This window comes from Panthera leo, chromosome B1, assembly GCF_018350215.1.
Source record: "Panthera leo isolate Ple1 chromosome B1, P.leo_Ple1_pat1.1, whole genome shotgun sequence".
Taxonomy (NCBI): Eukaryota; Metazoa; Chordata; class Mammalia; order Carnivora; family Felidae; genus Panthera; species Panthera leo.
The window spans coordinates 173,624,893-173,645,206 of NC_056682.1; the positions used below are offsets into that span (position 1 = coordinate 173,624,893).

Sequence of the window (20,314 nt, forward strand, 5' to 3'; positions counted from 1 at the left end):
ACCCGGGTGCAAGAAGTAACTTTTCCTTGTAATTTGTAAGTGCATTCAGGCTTGTTTTTTTTTCGGGTTCTCTTTTATGGGTTTCCCCCACCCCCACCCCCAGGCAGGGCCAATATCTGAATAGAGAGAAAAGATCCCCAGCTGGGCTCCTTTCTTCCAACAAGCTTTGCAAGCTTTGCAACATCTTCCTTGGATACCATTCAGCTGGGGGCCTTCCCTGTATTCCAGAGGAATTCCTGCGTCCTCACACAGGGGCCCTTTGTGGTCTGAGCTTATGAGAAGTTAACCAGGATTTCGCACAAGGAAGTATCTTTTCCTTGTGTGAAGCCGTGATCAAAGAGGAATATCATTGAAACCCAAACCCAAAAAACAACAACAAAAAACCCCACCAAAACAAACCCACAAAAATAAAACCCCACACCAAAACCATGATTTATATCTAGAATCTCTACAGAAAAAAAAGAAAGATCTGAGTTACGTCAGTAAAGCACAATCATCTGCAGTATAGAATGTATCATTAGCTAGTTCGTGTATTGATGGATTTTAAAGTTTAGTCCTCAGTACAAATTCTAAGTCCTGTATTTAAGCATTCAAACTTTTTTTGTTTGCTTTTGCATCTGTTTTGTTCACAAATATCCCCAATCTTTTCCAAATGCTTAAAGAAATTTTTCATTAAAAAATGATATGTACAAATATTTGTATGTATACATATTCATATAACGTACATATATAAAACTAGATATAATGCTACACACACATGCACACATATGTATCAGCACACAAAGTTTGGGAAAAGAGTGCAAAAAAAATGTCAGCAATGATCATAGCAACCTACCCATGTGCTATGTGTTCATTTTTTCCCCAGATTTGTTGTGGTTTATGTCCATCTATACAGAGATTTTACACAGTACGTAATATAAATAAGTTCACGCCATGCTTTCTCTCACTGAACATTTTGTTTCTAGCCTTTCCCGTGACAATACATAAGGTCCACAATGATTGTTACAAATGGTGCAAATTATTCCAAAAGTGAACCTCAGCCAGATAATTAACCATTCCTCGCCAACGCTTCATATTTCTAGAACTTTCCATTTTTGGTAAAAGTCACCCTCCTTGCAGTTTCCAAGTTCAAAGTCTACAGTGCTGACTATAAACATGACATAATTATACTGGGTGAAAGGATTTTGATTTTCCTTGCCACTCCTTTTTAAAATTTTCTTCTGACACGAAGTAAAGAGGACCTATAGGACCCAGCAGTTAGAGGACAGCCTCTTCATCACAAACCAGGAAATGCTGGCTCTGAGAGGCATCAGCATCACGACTGTTCCGATTCAGAAGTGCAGGAAAAGAGCAAGAAAAATTAGCCTAGCAATGACCTGTCCCAGGCAAAAATTCTCCTTTCCCCAATAATTAGAGACACTGCACACAACAGATTCCCAAGAATCAGACCCGGATTGTAACTCCTACTGAGTTCATCTTTTCTCTCTTTCTCTGCGGCACAAGCTCTTTCCGGTGGAGGCAGCAAGGTATGGCTCTCTTGGCAGCAGGGGCCCCAGAATGGGGCACAGTCATCCCACGGATGTATCCGTGGGTAGGCGCTCCAGTGCCCTTTGAAGATTATGTTTTCTATTTATAAAGTCTCATTCTGTCTCAGTTTGCTCACCTACGTGGCATAAGAGATTTGTGTCAGATGTGCAAACTGCCTCGCATGTGTTCCTCTACCAAGGGCAGGTGAGGGGAACAGGAGAGGATGAGGGGGGCAGAGCCCCGGGGCCAAGTCCCTGCAGCTGTAGCACTGTCGGTACATGTGCGAACAGGAGCTCAGGGCCGTGGGAGCCACAAGACTCTTCACTGGGCTCTGGCAGGCATTACCCTCAACACATTTTCAAAACTCAACTTGGGACTCTGGATCTGATGCATGAGAAAGAGAGAAAGAAAGAGAAAGAAAGGGGCGGGGGCGCTGACACTGGAGCATCCATTATGTGTTTGATACTATATACTCACTACCCCCATTTTCTTCCCAGCAACACTGTGTAGTACGTACTACTACCTCCATTTCATGAATAGCAAGCTTAACTAATTCACGTAAGTTTCATAACTGTAAATGGTAGGCAAGGGTTCAGAGTTTAAGCTTTTTTCATTAACACCATGGAGTCTTTAACATGACAGGATGTACGCAACCAAGCCTGTTATTGTGGGGGTAGGCAGGGAATATGGGATACAGGAGGTCAACGAACTTGGCCTTCCCATTCACAAAGGGCCTCAAGTGTAGACTCTTGACAAGTATCTCCAAGGACACACCCAGAACTATATTCACAGGCTTGAAAGAATGTTCATCACACAGCTTTGAACTTCAGTCTTATTTTGCTGTAACAATTCACTTGTAGTTCCCTATGAATTAATACTTAATCTTGAGAATAGGAAAATTCTATCACCTTTATGATTGTGTGCAAGATCACATTTGTACATGTAAGCATTTAAAATATTAATATTTATAATCTTGCTTTGTTATTATTTTACTACTTTAATATACTGAAAGCCTCAAAAACAACAAAAATTAAGTAACCGGGTCCCTTTCATTGCCTGAGAGATGATGATCCTATACTATACTTCCAGAAAAACCAGGTTGTAAGTTAACCATTAAGTATAATGCAAAAGTAAACATCAGGGACAGATTTCTGAAGAATTACCTTAAGAGAAATTCTTGGGTTGGGGGTCAACTCTCACCTCTTGTAGAGATTTCACTATTTGTGATTCCTTAAGTATCTGTATCTTAAGAACCTTAATAACTGATATCTTATGGATTATACACTTTATTTTTATTTTTTTTTAATGTTTATTTTTGAGAGAGAGAGACAACGTGAGCAGGGAAGGGGCAAAGAGAGAAGGAGACACAGAATCCAAAGCAGGCTCCAGGCTCTGAGCTGTCCGCACAGAGCCTGACGCGAGGGTCAAACCCACAAACTGTGAGATCGGGACCTGAGTCAAAGTCGGACACTTAACCGACTAAGCCACCTGGGTGCCCCTGGATTACAGACTTCAAATGGGCACAGGTAAACAATCAATCACCAGTAGCAATGATGCTACTGGACCTCCAGCTTCTGGGCTTTTCTTTCTCATGTAGGGAGGCAAGAGCCGTGCAGCCGAGAGCCTATCACTCTCTGCTCCAAAGCTGGCCTGCCATACCATGAGTCACAGCGACTACCTGCGGTAATAGGAGGAACTTGAACATGTCAGTGAAGTTGTCCTTTAAATTTCTTCCATTCTAAAGCGACATTTGTAAAGGATTTTGACACTCTGGTTAAGCAACTGATTTTAGCAGAGAGACAGAGACAGAGAGAACAACCGAATGACTATTAAATGGCTATGAATAAAAATTAAAGTTAAAATCACAGCATTTGTGAGTTGGGAAGTCCCCAAGAAAAAATATTAATCTAACCCAGTTGTATTAACAGATTAGGAACTGAGGTCCTGAGAAGCTAAGTGGCCATCAGTATAATTTTTGCTAAATCATGCTGCTGTCCTTGTAGAGATCCAGAGCAGGGTTTAGGCCACTTTTGTTGGTAAATCAAATTTTATTGGAATACAGCTCTACCCATTCATTCATGACTTGTCCACGGCTGCTTTTGTGCCACACAGTAGGGCTGATACTTGCGACGGACGTCGAACGACCCGCGAAGTCTAACATATTTACTATCTGGCCCTCTATAGAAAAAATGCTGACTCCAGCTCTCCAGGATGAACAAAGTCTGTGAGGAGGAACCAAAGGGTGCCGGCAACCATGCGAGCAAACTTGGAAGTGGATCTTTGGAGGCCTGCCAACAGGCACCTGAGTGAGCGTGGAAACAGATTCTCCTGGTCTTGTCCAGCCTGGAGATGACCACGGGCCTGGCCGACGGCTTGCCTGCAACCTCATGACAGACCTTCAGCCAGAGATGCCCCGTTAAGCGGTGCCTGGGTTCCTGACCCACAGAAACAAGAAACAAACGTTTCTTGTTTTAAGGTGCTAATTTGGGGATGATTACGCAGCCAATGGATAACTAATATAAGCGCATCTGTTGAGTTGGGCTCAACCTTTCAAGGTGAGCAAAATTCTATCTCTGAGATCAAAGTCTCATCGTGATCTGCTCTGTGAGGACTGTTGGACCCTTGGTCCCCAACTCCAAATGGAGTTGGCACATCAGTGCACCGTGCCAACTGGTCACTGTAAGTCTATCTCATGGCCACGTGGTCAGTTAAGATGTCTGTCTGTCTGATGCTGTGTCTTACTCAGTTTTGTAATCACAGAATCTGATTTAGCGCCTAGTAATCATGATAGAATAATAATAATACATATTCATTGAGTGCTTACTGTGTGTCAAGCACTTTATGTCCATTGTCTCATTTTACCCTTTTAACAACCCTGGGAGGTAGTACTATTTTTAAGCCCCTTTAACAGGGGGAAAGGCAAAAATTACATACGTTAAGGAACTTGCCTTATACTGGCTGACAAGCAAGCAGTAGAGCCAGGACTTGAGCTCTGACAGACCCTGAAGGGGCCACACTCTACTGGGATTCTGGGTCCCCAGATACATGGTTCTAGTCATGGTACTGCCACAGTTAACCGTGGACTCGGCAAAGTCGCTCATGGAGAGGAAACCAATTTCCTCACCCATAAAGTGGTGGTGATGATGATGATGATGCCCCTTTCCTATCTCTCAGGGCATATGTCCTAAAATAGTGATTTTTTTTAAGTTCACGGTAAATGTGGAATCAAAATAAAGTGACTTACTGATCTTTTGACCAAACACACCTTAGTTGGGGCAGACCTGAAAGAAGAGGAAAACAAGCAGAGGGTATTTAAGGGAAGAGCCTGAGGGAAGGGCAAAGGGCCACTGAAATCCATTTCCTACCCTTTCTCCACTTCCTGTTCTTCCCTGTCCTGCTCTTGGCATCACTATGGCTCCCGGCCCCATCTGCAAAAATCCCCGAAACAACGGTGGGTGGAGGTTGTCAGGTTAATGAGAAGAAATCCTCAATTATTTCAAACACAGCTCATGCGTTTATGCTGTGGGAGTTTTTTTTTTTAAGTTTATTAATTTTTTTTGAAAGACAGAGACAGTCAGTGTGAGTGGGTGAGGGGCAGAGAGAGAGAGGAAAAGACAGAATTCCAAGCAGAGCCTGAAGCAGGGCTGGAACCCAGGAAACATGAGATCATGACCTCAGCTGAAATTAAGAGTTGGACACTTAACAGACTGAGCCACAGAGGTGCCCCTACACTGTGGGAATTTAAAAAAAAAAATTTTTTTTAATGTTTATTTCTTATTGAGAGACAGAGAGACAGAGCATGAGCATGGGAGGGGCAGAGAGAAGGGGAGACACAGAATCCAAAGCAAGCTCCAGGCTCTGAGCTGTCAGCACAGAGCCAGACACAGGGCTCGAACCCACGAACCATGAGATCACGGCCTGAGCCAAAGTCGGACACTTAACCGACTGAGCCACCCAGGCGCCCCTACACTGTGGGAATTTTAACTGAGACTGCATATGAACAGTCTTCCCTGGAAAGAGATATTTATATTTATAGATATTTGTATTTATATTACATGGCTGACTGTGACTTCTCACTCCATCTCGGCCTCTTCTAGAAAGGAAAGAGTGCTGGATCCCTCTAGGCTGGTTTAGCTCTCACTGCAGGCTCTGCACATCTCATACAAAAGTCTGAATTTTTCACAGTTGAGCCTTTGGTATGTGGAAGAGTGCCTGAAATACAAAAGGCATTCAAACTTTTTTTGATGAATAAAGGAACGGATTTTTACCTGCTTCTATGCTGTTCTATGCTAGAATGTAAATGCCATAAAGTAGCAGGTATTCAATAAATATTTGTCAAATGACCCTAAAAATCTGGCCTCATGCTATTACATTCAGGGCAGTGTCATCGGTTTAAAAAAAGTAGAGTTCAAAGAAGGGTTTCAAGGTTAAGAAGACACCTGACTCCGGTCAAGGCCCCAACTGTGGCCATACTAGAATGGATGCCCAGAATATTCCTGAACATGAGTTCCTGGGACTTAAATTCTTGATGATGTCAAATCGCCAGTGTGGCAGGAAAAGGATTCTCTATCTATTCCGTGTGGACTGCAGCCAATGATTTAGGATTTAAATTGTATGTTTCTTGGAGCAGTGATTTCCAATAAAGAAAAAAGACTGTTACTTCTCTATGGACTTATTTCATCTTGCTTCCTTAAATGTCACCAAAAACCAACCAACCAACAAACAAGCAAACATCAATCAACACTGCTTTCCACCAACCGACAAAATCCAAAGAGACAAACACTTTGTCAGGGTTTCCTTTCAGCATTATTTGTGATGAATTAGGTAAAATGCACATCCCAAGAAAACAAAGAACCTGACATAGTCTTAATCATAAAACCAGAAAAACAATTCTGTCTAATAATCACCAGGAAAATGTGCACTGTAAGTATTTCCCACCCTTACTTGGCAATCCACCTACTTTTCTAAGAGAACCAAAGAACTCTGCAGACTTGTTCTGTCTCCATTAAGATGATCATTCAAACCTAAGTCAAATTTATATTGCAGCCATTTTTATCCCTCTACTTAAGCATTCCTCATCCTATCTAAGCAATTTCCACAAGATATTGGAAGGGCCCTAGTTGTTGTTTTTCCTTCCTTCCTACCTACTTTACTTCATCTTTTTTTCATTAGTAAATATTAGATGTTCATAATAGTAAGGTGAAAAGGACGGTAGTTCTCTAAATTTCGCATATTAAAGTTTGCTCAAAGAAAATAAAGTTCGGTCAAAGAAAACTTGCTTCTTCGGAAGCTAAAATCAAGAGGGCAGCCCCACCTTGTATCGTGTGAGATGTTATGCAGAAACACACTTTGTAGAAACAGTCCAAAACCAATTACAGTTGGTTTAAGTAACTGAGAAATAAAAATATTCGTGACAATCCACAGATTTCTAGCGCATTTCTAGAGGGTGGTAGAGGGTAGAAGTAAAACAAAATCAGAAACTGATAAGCTCTTAACCTGCTTTTAATTCACTCGACTCTGTAAATGTGAGACTGGCTTAAATTATTTTTTTTCCATCCTTAATGTTTCCTTAGTTTGATATACTAACATGTAATGTATATTAGCTTATTGTCTTCAGGGGGTAAATATCCTATTGCATAAGCCAGAGGCCGCTGGAAATGAGTCCTATAATCTTCATTAGCAAAAAAAGGTACATGTACACTCAGCAACAATGCATGACATTTCAGGAGACACTTATCTGTAACCTAGTTTTGGGTATTTAGAGATTTCTCGACAGTGTTCCCTTTCGCTGGGAGACTAATGCAGAAAATTCAATACCAGGAGCAGTCGGCATGCTTGTTAGCTTCTCTTTTTTAACAACAGGATAAAAAGCTGTGTAACTATTTCAATTATGTTCTAAAATGGTGTCCGTGTTCGGGGCGGGAGGGGAAAGGCCTGAATCTTGCCCTGTGGTTCTGGCAGGTGCAGGGGGCAGACCAGTTATGCCCTGCAGGCAGTGTTATTCTGGCAAGTATTTAACAACTGGTTCTATAGAAAAACATGTCTATCATAAATAAAGGCTGTGTGGAACACTGTTTGTATATAATAATAAAATACATTCTTTTTGTTATAAATTCCACGTAGGCAACTGGTTTTCACAGAATGCTTTCATAAGGTTTTGCCAGACTCTTCCATCAGTAATTTACTCGCGGCTACAACGAGTATAGTCCTGACATGAATGTTAGTTGATAGCATTGTTTAGCAAGGTAGACGAAAGTGAAACAATGAACACATGTGTTGGAATTTCATGTCTGTTAATGACACAAGCAAATTCTTTTCTGAATCAGAGAATAATAGTCTTTTGAACACCGGAAGAAAAAATTTCTTCAGGGTTTTTTTGTGCTATTCCCATGTAACAATTACAGACTCAGCAAAGTTCCATGTTGCATATTGAGTTAACATTTTATCATATTTTTTAAAATAAATTTTATTTATTTTGAGAGAGATTGTGCGTGCACGTGCGCACATGAGTGGGGAAGGGGCAGAGAGCAAGGAGAGACAGAGAATCCCAAGTGGGCTCTGCACTGTCCATGTGAAGTCCAGTGCGGGGCTGGAACTCAAGAACAGGGAGATCATAACATGAGCTGAAACCAAGAGTTGGATGCTTAACTGACTAAGCCACCCAGGTGCCCCTCTTTATCATATTCTTTTTTTTAAATTTTTTTTTAACGTTTATTTATTTTTGAGACAGAGAGAGACAGAGCATGAGTGGGAGAGGGTTAGAGAGAGGGAGACACAGAATCCGAAACAGGCTCCAGGCTCCGAGCTGTCAGCACAGAGCCCGACGCGGGGCTCGAACTCACAGACCGCGAGATCATGACCTGAGCCGAAGTCGGCCGCTCAACAGACTGAGCCACCCAGGCGCCCCCTTTATCATATTCTTTTTTTCAACGTTTTTTTTTTTTTTTTTTTTTATTTATTTATTTTTGGGACAGAGAGAGACAGAGCATGAACGGGGGAGGGGCAGAGAGAGAGGGAGACACAGAATCGGAAACAGGCTCCAGGCTCCGAGCCATCAGCCCAGAGCCTGACGCGGGGCTCGAACTCACGGACCGCGAGATCGTGACCTGGCTGAAGTCGGACACTTAACCGACTGCGCCACCCAGGCGCCCCCCCCTTTATCATATTCTTAAGTGTAGTTGAGCAACAAAACCTTAAGTTGAGCTCTGACTTACAGTATTTGCTAATTCTATGGTGTAAATGCTCCTGTGTCTGATTTCGAGACAGAGGTTAAGTCACCCAACTCAAAGTTGGGAAGAGACGTACAGCTGTAAACCATTTTACGGTATTTCTACCACACAGACACAATAGATGTAAATATCCTCAACAGCACAGAAAACAGAAAAATAATTCGCAACTGATGAGCTTTGAGTATTTGTTAATTTTGTTTTCAATAGAAGTTTTTTTTTTTTTGTTTTCAATATAATTATACTTTAATACAATTTAATTTTGAATATCATCTCACAAGAGTTTTGAAATTCCAAAATTCTTTTTTTTTTTTTTTTTTTTATTTATTTTTGGGACAGAGAGAGACAGAGCATGAACGGGGGAGGGGCAGAGAGAGAGGGAGACACAGAATCGGAAACAGGCTCCAGGCTCCGAGCCATCAGCCCAGAGCCTGACGCGGGGCTCGAACTCACGGACCGCGAGATCGTGACCTGGCTGAAGTCGGACGCTTAACCGACTGCGCCACCCAGGCGCCCCTTGAAATTCCAAAATTCTACAGCCAGTACCGGCTGGCTCCAGCACAAGGTTTCAGGGTCCTGAGCCCGAAGGGCAAATGCTTTTCATAGGCCGTTTTCTCTCAGCCACACACCAATAACCTCCAATTAACAGTCACCCTAAGACCCAACTTCCCCTGCTGTGAGTTAATCAGTCTCAAGAGGTGGATGTCTGGCCTTAAGTTCTCAGTAGAATATTAACATTTTGGGAGGGAGAAAACGACTTCAGGAAAGTGACATGACTTTGAGGCAGTACGCATTTTCCTCACCTGTGGAATGGGAACAACACTGTTACCAGGGTTGTCCTAAGGAATAGAGCTAACTGCGTGCAAGGCTCCTGAGTAATGCCTCAACTACAGCAGATGTGTAATAACTACGTGTTGATCATTAAGATGAGGGCAGAATCTCCGTAACAAACCTTTCTTTTCTGGACACACATGAGTCCGTCAGGCAAGCTGCTTCCTTTCCCATAGAGAAGCAATTTCCAAATATGATTGAGCGAAAAGCGAGTTTGAGAACAAGTCCAGTCATGCTCAGATTTCTTGAGTCTGTGGAAGATTGTCACCTGGCTTCCCAGGATCACCATTTCCATCTCTTCTCCAGAAATATGGGGGGCGGGGGGGAAGTGAGGGCAAATTTGTAACCAGAGACTTTTAGCAAGGACCCAAGGGGTAACTTCTGGCAGTCAATATTTTACGTCAGAATCATGGGCTAGAAGTTAGGGAGACTCATTTGCCTCCTGTGAAATCAGCACAGCAGCAGTTTTGGGAGCATCCTGTTTAGATAAAGGATAAAATCTTTTAAAGAGTTTTTGATACTCTGAAAAATGTGGTGCTCTAGACCATTTATCCTTACTTTTGAGACTCGGGCCTCTTCAGATCCTTTCTTTTTTTTCCCCCTTAAAGCATTTTAAAAAAACAAAGTGAAACAATATAAATATAAAAAGGCTTAGCTTACCTTTTGAATATAAGGAATTGGGGTAATAATACCTATCTTACAGGTTTGTTGTGCTCAGTGCACTAAAGGACTTAGTGCATGGCACGTATGATGTGGTATATGGGGGGTGAGGGGGCATACACTCAATGGGAAATGTTGTATGTAGCCCAAGGCATTCTTTCCTCCTTTCAAAATCAACTCAAGGTTAACAGGTGGGGCAGGGGTTAGGAGGAGGAGTTGAAGGATAGGGTCCAGACAAAACAGCTATGAAGAGGTCACCTTCCTCCTGTCTTCTATGTGGTTGGATAAGCAGGTTGAATTGGTTCCATTTTTCCCTCTCTAGAAGACAGTATTTTCTTCCAAGAATAAAAGGACGGCCCTGTCGCGATGGTTATTAACTAGATCAAATCTCAAGGAAGTCAGAGATTCTAAAATCTCACTTGTCCTGTTATTTTATGTAGATTTATAAACCCTATTCTTTATTCAGATTTCAGGGACACCTAGGATTAATTGACAAGCCACAGGCAATTTCAGCAAACACTAAGCGTTTTGCACACAGAGATCATAAGGGAACAACCAGGAGTCAGTCTCGCCTTAAGACAGAAGATATTTAGGGGCACCTGGGTGGCTCAGTCGTTCAAGCGTCAGACTTCGGCTCAGGTCATGATCTCACAGTTTGTGGGTTCGACCCCCACGTCAGGCTCTGTGCTGACAGCTCAGAGCCTGAAGCCTGCTTCAGATTCTGTGTCTCCCTCTCTTTCTCTGTTCCTCCCCTGCTCACACTGTCTCTCTCTAAAAATAAATAAAGATTTAAAAAAGTTTAAAAAAAAGATAGAAGATATTTATAGCATCAGTAATACACAATCATATGGTTGGGGAGAACATACAAAGGAAGGAATACGTGAGTCTCAAAGCAAGACATATTAAAAAAGAGTGGCTGTAATGTAAAGTACCTACATCTGTAATAAATATACTTACGTGGCACATTATTGAAGACTATCTGATAATGTGTTTCTGGGGAAATCACAGAATTTAGTCTAGAAACACTTGAAGGTATAAGGTTTTTAGATAACATCCTGTTAAATTCAGCATTACTCAAACTCAGTGATTTCAATCTGAGCTGCTATGTCATCTTGTTTCATAAAAACTCAAGCTAGGTTCCTGGGTAGAAAAGATCCTAAATGGAAAAAGTTTCAAAATGTGATAAACCAAATATGTCAGAATTAAAATCTCAAACCATGAGCACTGAACCAGATTACCTACACTGAATTTTTGAAAATTCAAAATTACCTACACTGAATTTTTGAAATTAATAATATTAAAATGAGTGTGTGTGTGCGTGTGTGTGTGTGTGTGTGTGTGTATTTATATGTGCAAACTGAAGCTGGAACCAAGGAGGAAGCTTTCCCCTTCTGGTGGAGTTTATATAATATACACCAGGGCTAAAACTGTTCACGAGAATAGTTCCTTCAACGGCAGCATTTTTAAATACTGCATACATACTCCTGTGTCCTTTTATGTGAATTTGGAAGGAATGCAAAGTACATTTACGGGATCAGTCTTTCTAATTCAATCTCAAACTCTTCCTTTCCTAAACTCATCAGCAGCTTTCCTGCCTAGGAGACCGCTTCAGTGAATCTATAAGGGCTTCCTCCTCTCTCTGAGCCATTGCAAAAAACCGTTTTCTTCCTGAAGCATTTTCTCACCAGGCTTTTGACCTCATCAGACCTACAGTGCGGCTGTTCTGCCCGTTCTCCTTTCTTTGTGCCAGAGGCGCCCCAAAAGCTCACATCCCACGGCTAAAATCCTAGCAGGTTCTTAGGACTTTACACAGTTGTGCAATGGTTAAAAACCAAACAGAAAACCCAGCCCTGGGCCCTGCTGGCTGGGGTGTGGCTGCCGGCTGGCCGTGGGGCTGAGGGCTGTTGCCTAACAAAACCAAACACTCAGCACTAACTGCTGCCAGGTGCAGTGATTACCTGTTAAACAGAAGGACCTGGATACCTTTCCTCCCTGGGGACAGGAGTGAAAACGTGGAAATCCCTTTAGTCAAAGCTCTTCCGGGTCAAATAGTACAGTGCTTTTCAACTATTAGCATTCAAGCAACACCTGGAATAAAAACAAATCAAGTACTAACTTCTGTCTCCCCGGAGCTGATGATCGACAGGATTACATTTGGTGGAAATGGACAAACTCAACTAAAAAAAATTCTGAAGCGAAGCCAGGTATTGCCACGTACATTTAGATATTAGGATTCATACGTTATGCTTATCGCCTGATGAAGCTTAATATATCTTGGAACCAAGGCTGCGAATTGACATGAAAAGAAAACCACACAAAAAGTGGGGCGCCTGGGTGGCACAGTCAGTTAAGCATCCGATTTCAACTTAGGTCATGGTCTCACAGTTCGTGAGTTCGAGCCCCACATCAGGCTCTGTGCTGACAGCTCAGAGCCTGGAGCCAGCTTCGGATTCTGTGTCTCCCTCTCTCTGTGGCTCTGTCTCTGTCTCTCTCTCTCTCTGTCTCTCAAAAATAAACAAACATTAAAAAAAAATTAAAAAAAAAAAAAGAAAACCACACAAAATGTATAACATTTCCATTATTCGTTGCAGTCCTAAATTGCACTGGATCATTTCAAGTGAGCCAGGTGGTGTTTTGATGTCTCCGGGTTTTTGGTCCATTGAGGCACTTTAGAATTTCAAAGCAAATACAGAATCCTCAGGCCCAAACATTTGTAAGATATTGCCATAGATTTTAACAATGGAAAAGTATACATTCTACACCTCTATGTACCCGTATGTGTCTAGCACTGTGATAGCCATTGTGGAAAAATAAAAAAAGTATGTGTATGACCCACTCTTTCCAAGAATTTTATAATCTGATTAAGAAGCTTCACATGAAGCAATGTGAAGGTAACCGTACATCGAATTCGGTACTGGATTCCAACGGGATAGTATGTGTTGGTCCTCAACGTAGCTCTGCCTGTGTCCACTCTCTGGGCTGAGAATTTACAGGTCTTTTTGCTTTGATGTCTATAGCTTACTTCACCCTAAACAGTATGATGTAAATGTTTCGTTTATTAAACCCTAGCGGTAGTAAAAATTTTACACTTCAGGGGTGATCAACTAGTATCTAATCGGGAAGACCACCCCAAATGCAACTCCAGCTGCCCCCCGATTAAGATATGAGTGAGTGAATGGCATAAATGGGTTTTCATTTGTGAAATTTGTGGCTTATCGATCAGGGAATGAAATGTTACAAACAGACACCAGCTGGGTGACTTGAGGTTTGCAGGTGGGCTTCCCTGGCCCCTTATGAACAGGGAGCCTGACTCTAGAGAAGCCTGCACTCTGCACCCTTGGGCGTGTTGTCTGAAGCCAGATTCCCGGTCCTGTGACCCACACCATTGGATTCCCTAATTTCTGCTGCCTGGTGCTGACTAGGATAGTAACCGAATACTATGTCTGGAATACTGCCAGGTCATCAAGGATCTTTTCTGCAGGGTGATGGGACAATAACCTAAAAAGTTAGACAACCAGCATTTCAAGTTTACAAAACAGATACACGTATTGCTTTGCGGCTGCTTGCTAGTAAATGTGGCTTAAAAATACATGCGTGTTGGGGAGGCACCTGCATGGCTCAGTTGGTTAAGCTTTGGACTCTTTGATTTTGGCTCAGGTTATAACCTCATGGTTCATGAGTTCAAGCCCTGCATCAGGATCTGTGCTGTCAGTGTGCAGAGCCTGCTTGGGATTCTCTCTCTCCCTGCTTTCTCTGCCCCTCCCCTGTTCTCTCTCCCTCTCTCTTTGCCCCTTCCCTGCTTGTGCTCTCTCTCTCTCCCTAATAAAAATAAATAAAGAAAGAACAAATAATCTAAAATATTATTTATTTATAAATAAAAAAATAAATAAATAAACATTAAAAAAATACATGTTTGGGGAATTTGGTCTGAGACTTGCTCTCATTGTATCTTGGGAGGGGAGATGTTGGAGAGAGGCTAGTTCTCACCCACCTTAAGCTTTCCTGTGGCTGCCCTTACCTATACTCGAACTAATTCAGTTTGATTTTTAGAGGCTGGGAAGGCCTATTTTAAAGTTAAGTGCAATTTTGGCCCCTACTAACAGGTTATGTGGCTGACCATAAATCTTCTAGGTTCAATTTTACTCCCACTAAATGAAAACAACAGCAGTGACCTCACTGGGTTCCCATAAAAACTCAAAGCAATTGTGTACCCAGCCGAGTTAGCTACTCGTTGGTAGCTTCCCTCCTCTGTGTTACTGTCCCATCGCTATTCTTTTCCTGTCCTAGAGGAAACATACAAATGTTTTGCAGAATTGAAATGAATAACCTCTTTCTATTGTCCAATTTTAGTGCCTTTGGACTGAACAAATGTTGGAACTGTTAGTTTGGCACCTGTAACTATTCCATCTTAAATCTGGATGTCTTGAATCAGCAGAGAGGCTGGAGTCCTTGGGCCTCTACCTTCTCTTCTCTTTTCTGGGACCAAGCGTCCTTCTTTACCCTCCTGGCACCAAATTCTGCTCCTTCACACTTCTTGGACTCTCCAAGAGTGACTACTGCTTTGGCCTCTGTCAACATGACCTCAGTCATCTGCCTTAGATACACGTGGGAAGAGGGTATCTAGTTAACCTTCACTTCTTAAACAAGTCCTTTCTTCACTAAGCAGTAAAAGGTGAGAAACTACAGCAGAACGGTTATTAGGTGGGGTAGTCAGCCTGCCCACTGGCCCACAGTGGCCTGTGCCTCCTGGTCTGCGTCCCTGCGTAGTTCCCTTCCCACACTGATCTGGGGCTGTCCTGTGGGATGAAAGGAATATGGTGGGAATGATGGTACATGATTAAGTCAAGGCTAGGTTAGGAAAGGCCTTACGGCTTCTGTGATGTTCTCTCCTGTTGTTCACTCTGAGGGAAGCCAGATGCTATGCTGTGAGGACACAAGCAGTAAAGAGGCCCCTTGAGGAGGACTTGTGCCATCTTGGAAGTGTAACAGTCAATCCTTAGTGACTAAAACCATGGCTGACAACTGACTGCAACCTTATGATATACCCTGAGCCAAAAATGCCCACTGGGGCCACTCTCTAATTCCTGACCCACTGAAACCATTGAAGATGATGTTTACTGTTGTTTTAAACCACTACTTTGGGGATACCTTACTGTGCAGCAATAGATAACTGATATATTAAGAATGCATTTCCTGTTCTCAAATGGCCTCATGATGGACATAATCCAATGCAGGTGAAGTATTTTCAAGCAAGAACCCACTTTGTCCCTCATCTTTACTCTTTCTGCCACTTCCTCTTTTTTGAAATGTCAGTGCTAATTCAGCTGTGAGGGAAGTGCTATGGGCTGAATATTTGTGTCCCACGTTCATATGTTCAAGTCCTAATCCTCACTATGACGGTATCTGGAGGTGGGGGTCTCTGGGAGGTGATTAGGGTTAGATAAAGTCAGGAGTGCGAAGCTGTATGGCAGAATGAGTGCCCTCGTGGGGCACCGTCTGACTTCAGCTTAGCTCATGGTCTCGTGGGTTCATCAGTTTGAGTCCTACTTCGGGCTCTCTGCTGTCAGCGCAGAGCCCACTTCTGATCCTCTGTCTCCCTCTCTCTCTGCCCCTTGCCTGCATTGTCTCTCTTTCTATTCAAAGAAAAAAAATTCAAATAAATCAATAGTTAAAAAAAAAAAAAAAGAAAAAGAATGAGTGTCCTTGTAAAAGGAAGAGATGGGAGATTGATCACTCTCTCACTCTGTCTTGTGCAGGAACCAAAGAGCGGCCATGTGAGCACATAACCCAGAAGGGGACCCTCACCAAGAACCTGACCAAGCTGGGATCTTGATCTTGCATTTCCAGCCTCTAGAACCACGAGAAAGAAATGTTTGTTGTTTAAGCCACCCTGTCCGTGGTGATTTGTTATAGCAGCCCCAATTAAGACAGGAATGCTACGTATGTGTGCACATAACACACGAGTGCGTAATTTCCATTTGTGGAGGAAAACATAGATGGCATATACCTCTCCTTTTGGTCTCTACTATACACCAGGTTCTCAACTTTGAGTGTTGCTCACTCACTCTCCCATCTCTCTCTGCCCTAGGATACAGATCATCACCACATTTTCCTGGAGTATCTGCTTCTTGCTATATGGTCTCTGGCCTTACCTCTATACCAAAATTGTCGGTACAGAGGTCATCCGGTGTTCAAGCACCAATCAAATGATGTATTTTCAGTCCTCAACTTCTGTTATGGACTGAATGTGTTCCCTCTAAATTCATATGTTAAAGCCCTAACCCCCCATTTTGGCTACCTTTGGAGAAAGAGCAGCTAAGGAAGTAATTAAGGTTAAATGAGAGTAGGATCCTGGTCTGATAGGATTCATGCCTTTATAAGAAGAGACACCCAGAGAGCTCTCCTCTCTCTCTCCATGCACAAGCTTAGGGCCACATGAGGTTAGAGCAACAAGACAGCCACAGCACGTCAGGAATAAAGTTCTTACCAGAAATTGAACCTCCCTGGGCCCTTGATCTTGGACTTTCTAGCCTCCTAAACTGTGAAAACACAAATTTGTATTAAAAAATTTTTTTTCTTAATGTTTATTTATTTTTGAGACAGAGACAGAGCATGAACAGGGGAGGGCCAAAAAAAGAGAGAGACACAGAATCCCAAGCAGGCTCCAGGCTCCGAGCTGTCAGCACAGAGCCCGACACGGGGCTCGAACTCACGGACCGTGAGATCATGACCCGAGCCGAAGTTGGGTGCTTAACCAGTTGAGCCACCCAGGTGCCCCACAAATTTCTATTTTTTAAGCCACTCAGTCTCTGATATTTTGTCATGGCAGCCCAAGCTAACACAACCTCCGTGAACTCTTTCAGCAACTGCTAACAGACAGAGCAACCTTTGGAATTAGACTTCATTTTCAAACCAGGTGCTGGCTTATGGTGAACATAAAGAACTTATTTAACCTATCAGAGGCTTTGTGATCTTTGTTATAAAACATAACGGGATCCATTTCAAAGAACTGTGTGAAAAATCCGTGACTTTCTGGGGAGGGAGGTTACTGCCCCTTGGGGACACTTGGCTATACGGGAAGGACATCTGGAAATACATGGGGCGATTAGTGTTTTAGTGTCTCAGTGACAGGGCACGAATGGCATTTAATGTTTACGTGCTGACCAGACTGTGACGCTTGGGCTTGTGCAGCGTAACAGAATTTTTTCTCATTCAAAATGCCAGTGGCACCCCACTGGGGAAAGAGAAAAAATGATAAAGTGACCGCAGGGCAGATAATAGATGCCAACATTCACTTTCTTGGCACTGTCTGTAGTTTAAGGAATAGTTTCTCTCACCTGCAAAAAGTCCCCAAGCCATTTTATAAATGAAATACAGTCTTAAACTTTAATCATTTGTGGCATGATAAATCTCAGTCGAGGGGTAGGGGCAAAGAGAGGGTTATAAGCTCTACAGAACAGGTCACAGTGCCATGGACCAAGCAGATATGCAATAAAGTAGTTGTTTGTTGAAAACTCCTAGAATGATTTTTAAGTTATATGTTAAACAGTGAGAGAGAAGAATTTATGTTCACAGGTGAATTAGGTTTTTGTGTTTCCTGATAAACAATTTAAAAAATCTTTTATTTGGAATCCTGTCATTTATCACAAATTAGAGTGGATAATTACATGTTCTTGGACCTCTGTGGTGTAATATGTTGGTAAATACTATCTGTATTTAAATATGTGTTGGTAGGACATCAGGTAAAGACAGTGGATCCAACATACTCACTTGGGCACCTGGGCGGCTCAATTGGTTGAGTGGCCGACTTCGGCTTGGGTCATGATCTTGCAGCTTGTGAGTTCAAGCCCCTCATCGGGCTCACAGTTGTCAGTGCAGAGCCCCCTTCAGATCCTCTGTCCCCCTCTCTCTGCGCCTTCCCTGCTTGTGTGCTGTCTGTCTGTCTGTCTCTCTCTCTCAAAAATAAACGTTAAAAAAAATACTATTCAGGGGCGCCTGGGTGGCGCAGTCGGTTAAGCGTCCGACTTCAGCCAGGTCACGATCTCACGGTCCGTGAGTTCGAGCCCCGCGTCAGGCTCTGGGCTGATGGCTCAGAGCCTGGAGCCTGTTTCCGATTCTGTGTCTCCCTCTCTCTCTGTCCCTCCCCCGTTCATGCTCTGTCTCTCTCTGTCCCAAAAAATAAAATAAACGTTGAAAAAAAAAAAAATTAAAAAAAAAAAATACTATTCAATTTTGGGCTACTCCTAAATCTTAATAAAACTAAAATAATTATATGTGTGTATGTACATGTATCTTTTTAACAACAGAACCAGGAGAGGTGACAATGACAGCATTTTGAAAGCTAGGAAGCAGGAGGACAGTGACCACTCATCAGGTGGACCTGAGAAAGCTAGGCCAGAAGCTGCAAGTGGACAGATGAGCACCACTGTTTACACTGCAGGGTCATCAAAAGGCTCAGCGATTGGTGGTGACTGGAGGCAGCAGGTGCCTCAGGCAGCGGGGAAGCTGGGGCCAGAGCAGTGGTAGTGGTTGAACTCTGTTTAAGAAGCAGCTGACACTCCCTTCCTTCCCCTACTGTCACCTGCGTGACAGCACCTCAGCAGGAGCCTGGAAGTTTATCCTGCAGAGGGGGCAAAACTAGAAGGTCTCTGAACTGGGGAGGGGGGTGGTGTACTGGGCAATGTTCAGGGTGGGACATCACACCAAGATAGGAGGATTCCTACAGTCTACTCCCCACGCTCATCTCCCAAACGCACACTGGCAGACAGGCTCTTACCCTCCAGGCAAGAGCTTAGAGGAGTTTTCTTAGAGGATGTGACCAATCCATGGGGAAAGCCCTGAAGATACTGACACTAGAAGTTCCCCAGCAACTGGCTCGGCCAGATCAGTATTACAAGTGACCCTCAGTGAATGTTCCCTCCCACTCCCCTTCATATTCTGAACTTCAGTTTTTACTTTCCTGCTCTTACATGTGAGCAGAACATCAGTGACTATCAAATAGCCGGAGGAAAACCAGAAACAATCTAGAGGGAGCTGGGAACTATGAGGCAAAAGAAAATTTCAAAAATTATTATTCAAAAACTCATGGATATAAGAGAGTACAGGGCATCATGAAGCAAGAAAGTGATGCTGTAAAAAAAAGGCATTCAGAAAGCAACCCCCCCCCCCCAAAAATAACTCTTAGAAATGAAAAACATAACCACATATATAAGAACCTCAGTTGAAGGAATCTATGTTGAAAAAGGATAAGAAAAGCAGATAAATAATCAAGGAATTCCAGAAGATCTAGAAAGTGAAGTAAAACACCCACAGGAGAAGAAAACATTAATAAAATGATTCAAGGAAATTCCTCAAAATTAGAGGGTAGATTTTCTAGATTCAAAGGGCCCACCAAGTACCCAGCACAATGAAAATAAATCCACACCTGAGGTATATTACTGTGAACTTTCATAATACTAGGATAAAGAATATTCAACCAACATCCAAAAAGAAAATACAGTTATATATAAAGGACTGAGAATTGAAATGGTGGTATACCTTTCAACAGCCATATTGTGAATAAGGAGACAACGGAGCGGTGTCTTCAAAATTCTAAAGGAAAAAAAAAAGTTTTGAGTGAAAATGATTTCCAACATAGAAGTCTCTATGCAATCTATCATTCAAGCGGGGAAGTAGAATACAGACATTTTTAGACAGGCAAGTCCTTAAATAATTTTTTCCTCCATATACTTTTTCTTAGAAAGCTATTGTAGGACGTGGTCCATGAATGTTGAGGGAATAAAACAAACAAAAGTAAGGCATGACATCTAGGAAATAGGAGCTCCACCACAGGAGAGAAGGGAAGGGACTCTTTCAGATGGTGATGGCAAGAGATCTCGGCGTAACCAGGCTGAGAGGACAACCAGTCCAGATGAGCAGGTCCGAAGTCCCCGAGAGAGACATCTACCCAAGACCTCATATGAAACTGACAGAATCATGGAACATCTTGAGAGAGTATTTAGACAACTGGTAAATATTTAAGTACTGTATGGATAGTTAAATACGTAAAAAACACATACTCAAAGGGCACT

At 42.6% G+C, this 20,314-nt stretch overlaps 1 protein-coding gene across 6 annotated transcripts in view; it reads right to left on the bottom strand.

The window, feature by feature from the left end:
* Nucleotides 1-19,837, bottom strand: part of CB1H4orf19 (chromosome B1 C4orf19 homolog) — a 45,557-nt gene extending 25,720 nt beyond the window's left edge. Inside the window, exons 1-3 of one of the 6 annotated variants that reach the window (XM_042936645.1) lie at nt 16,732-16,765; nt 12,203-12,332; nt 5,583-5,739 (exon numbers count right to left, since the gene is read on the bottom strand). The gene's annotated coding sequence lies outside the window, so the exon portion shown is untranslated. Of the gene's footprint in view, nt 1-5,582; nt 6,183-12,202; nt 12,423-16,731; nt 16,766-19,781 lie in introns of those variants that run through there. The other 5 variants (XM_042936644.1, XM_042936642.1, XM_042936641.1 and 2 more) reach the window with 5 other exon arrangements.
* Between the last annotated feature and the right edge of the window lie 477 nt (nt 19,838-20,314).